Source organism: Galeopterus variegatus, unplaced genomic scaffold (assembly GCF_000696425.1).
Source record: "Galeopterus variegatus unplaced genomic scaffold, G_variegatus-3.0.2 Scaffold2471, whole genome shotgun sequence".
NCBI lineage: Eukaryota > Metazoa > Chordata > Mammalia > Dermoptera > Cynocephalidae > Galeopterus > Galeopterus variegatus.
In genome coordinates, this window is record NW_007728582.1 from 81,944 (window position 1) to 85,948 (window position 4,005).

Genomic DNA, 4,005 nt, shown 5'->3' on the forward strand with positions numbered 1-4,005 from the left:
GTTCCCGCTCACTGGCTGAGCGAGGTGCGGACGCAACACCGAGGGGTGCGATCCCATTGCCGGTCCTGGTCCGGGCGCGACACTGAGGGTTGCGATCCGTTGCCGGACACGGAAAAAAACAAAAATCAAAAAAAAAAAAAAAAATTCTGACTGCAAAGGTCAAACTGTTCAAATCTGACATTTTCAAACAGATTGGGATTAAATTAACTAATTTATATTCTCCTGAAATAGTAAAACTAGTAAGCTTTTTAAAAAAATGCCTAATTGTTAGAATCTTGCTCTTTAGAGATGGCAATACAGTCTATTTCAAAAGAAAGGGGAGGAGAAATAAAGTAGAAAATAGGAGGAAAATAAGTGTAAAGTATCCTACACAGTATTGTCACCTTTTTAAAGGTAAATGACGATAGCTTCTCTGCTTTTGAAGATGCATTTTTGTTCAATCATTTCAATACCATGTTCTTCCATAAAATGAAAAGACTAGACAAAAGATATCTAAGGTTTCTTTCAGCTCTAATATTCCATATGTGGTTGGCTATACTGTATGTCACAATATTACTTCATACCATCACCTTAAATCATTGTATGTAGGATTTAAGGAATCTCATAAGCTTTACTTTAAAACACAGATCATGCTAAAGAAAAAAACCTCGAAAAATCTATATTTATATCATCTGAAGTATATTTATACTATTCAAATCATATGAAGACAAAATGCTATAATACATCTTACATATGAAAAGGCTGATACATAAATTTATCAAATGACTGATTTTAAACCATAGATTAACTTAGTAAAATCGCCAATATAATCAACTTAGTTGATGGCCTGTATTTTCCGAAAATCAATTCCTAATTATCATTTTAGAAATTTAGTATTTCAAATGCAAAATATACAAGTATTTCTTCAAAGATGTACCTACATTCACTCATTTTAAGATACGTAAGTCAGACATGCAATTAAAAAAATTTCTGAAAATGTATTTCAACATATCCCAAACACATGCTATAAATATAGGACTGTTGTTAATATAAACAGTATTGATTAAGCATATAATTATAAAGAGAAGAAAATACTCACTGAAAAGGCAATAAAATTTTCCACTGGCTAAATTCATAGTTACAACTATTATTTTATCAGCCATTCACACAAATAAAAAACATCTAGTTCTTTTGCTCAGCTACATTTGGCAGACTCCTAACTTGTTCCCTTCTGATTTCTGCCATGAATATTTGTATTTTAAAATTAAAAGAAGAAATTAAAGAAATTATTCTTCACCTCTAAAATGCATAATGCAAGAGGATCTTACGATGCGAAAAATACTGTTGCAGCAGCAATGTCACAACCTCCCCCTTATTCTCTGTATCTTTTAATAAAATGATATGCTTCTAATTTTTGGTCTAAAAACAGTAATAATGAGGCATGATAAATACTATGCCACTACCTGATCCTTTTCAAATACCATATCACAAGAGCAAAAGCACATGAACATGAAAACTCAAAACTCCTTTTTTATAGCAGTTCTTTAGGCCGATACTTATCAAAACCTCTGAGTGCCTGAGTGTTCCAGTTGTTCATTCTGCTGATGTTCCTACCTTCTTTCACTGTGGCTGCTTTTTGCCTTGATGGTGTCACCAGCTCCTTCACAATCTGCAAGACTTGAATCATTGCTAGTTAACAAGCCAAAGACTACAGCTGCTTCCTCCAGAAATCCAACAGGTTTCATCAACAAAAGCTCACTGCATTTATGCTCTCAGAAAGCTCAAGCACAAACACAGCTCAACTTCAGAGAAATAAATGCTTTACCTAGCTATCCATGAAGGCTCTGAAGCAGTTAATAAGAAACAACGAAAGGATAGGCTGTATCTTCTTGAGATGATGAATTCAAAGTGATTTCAGCACATATGAAAAACCCATCCTCAAAGTCCAAAATGTATTATTTTGCAAAGCATTAACTAGTTATGAACAAAACAAAACGTGGGTAATCTTCCATAAATCACCCAGCACAGTGATAACATTTTCTCACAAAAGCCACGACAGGAAAAATAAAGTGCTATGCTATAAATTGCCATATAGTGGATCACAGATGCTACGTGGAAGTTTTTAAGTAGTCAACCAAAATACCCTGCACTGTCGAAAGCCTTAATACTTTTTTCCAATTTCTCAAAAACCTCATATTTTAAACAGAAAATAAAATGTGGATAAAAATAAAAATCTATCTTGCTAACTCCAAGCTTCCAGATTTGCATAAAAGATGTGGTGCCTCAAAAATATCCTATAAATTCCTTGTCCTCCTCCTCACACACACACCTCTGACATCCCAGGACATGAATAGAAATCTAAGTTCACATGCACATTAGAAATTTCCAAGGAGTTTATAAATTCATTGGTCTCAACACCCCAAGGCACAGACCAGAAAATTTCAAAACAAGTATAACCACTGCTTCTGCCATATGATTTTTAACAGCCAAGTTGAACAAATGCTCAATTAATATTTAAGACTTTTGTTATGTTTTCCACTTAACACAAAGCAGTCTTTCTCAAAGTAAATCTACAGAGTTCACCAAAAGAGAAAAATGACACTCAGGTTAATATGGCTAAATGTTGTGTTTATTAAAGTGATTCTCCACCAGCAATTTACTCCCCTTACTGCCAACTTCCCTCTCCTGTTTTTTTTTCCTTCCCATTTATTATTTTGATATTTTTCACATATCATAAAATAATGGATGCCACAGCAAATCAAAGGCAGCTCCTTTGCCTTCAGACAGTTATTAAAGTGATTCTCCACCAGCAATTTACTCCCCTTACTGCCAACTTCCCTCTCCTGTTTTTCTTTCCTTCCCATTTATTATTTTGATATTTTTCACATATCATAAAATAATGGATGCCACAGCAAATCAAAGGCAGCTCCTTGGCCTTCAGACAGTTAAAAGGCTTATTTGCTATTTTCCCATTTTCAACTGGACAACTGAGGTACACAGTAAATCAATGTTAAAGTCAAACATAAGATACAAAACTCAAAGTCCTGCTTTCTCTGCCACCAAGCCTCCTATGTAAAAATGTATAGTTTTAAAATTCAGGGTGAAGTTTTCAACTCTTCAGAGAAGAGCTGCTACAACGTGTGCATATATATCCATCTGTAATGTATTCTACATAAGGGTGTGTTAATTTAGAGATCAGTGCTAAGAGCTGATGACAGCGAGAAAATAACTCTTATCCAAGATGCTTGGGATCAGAATTATTTCAAATTTTGGATTTTTTCAGATTTTGGAATATTTGCAAATACATAATGAGATATCTTGGGGATGGGATGCAAGTCTAAACACAAAACTCATTTATGTTTCATATACACCATATACGCATACCCGGAAGGTAATTTTATACAATATCTTCAATAATTTTGTGCATGAAACACACATTTTGTGTTTGTGGTGTCATGTCAGCACTCAAAATGTTTTGGTTTTTGGAGCATCTCACATTTTGGCCTTTCAGATTAGGGACACTCAACCTATACTTGCAATCGAAGACAAAACTGGACAACTGTCCTAACTACCGATTACTTTTAAAGAGCATGTTTGTACTTGCAAATTAAATTAAAGTAAGAGTTCAGATGGGTCAGAGACCAAGTTTCAAACCTCAAATCAAAAGTGCAGTCATCGGGGCCGGCCTGCGGCTCACTCGGGAGAGTGCGGTGCTGCTAACACCAAGGCCACAGGTTCAGATCCCATATAGGCATGGCCGGTTTGCTCCCTGGGTGAGCGTGGTGCTGACAACACCAAGTGTATTAAGGGGATCTTAACCCTCCCTGACAACCCAAGTCAAGGGTTAAGATCCCCTTACTGGTCGTCTTTTAAAAAAAAAAAAAAGCATGGTCATCAATCAGTCCCTTTGAAGACTGGATATAGACAACCACATAATAAAGTCCTCAATTCAAGATTCCCCTCTTCTTTCTATCCCTCTCCTCATTTCCTAGGGCAGTTCTGAGCATGTAGCAGTTGTCAAGTATC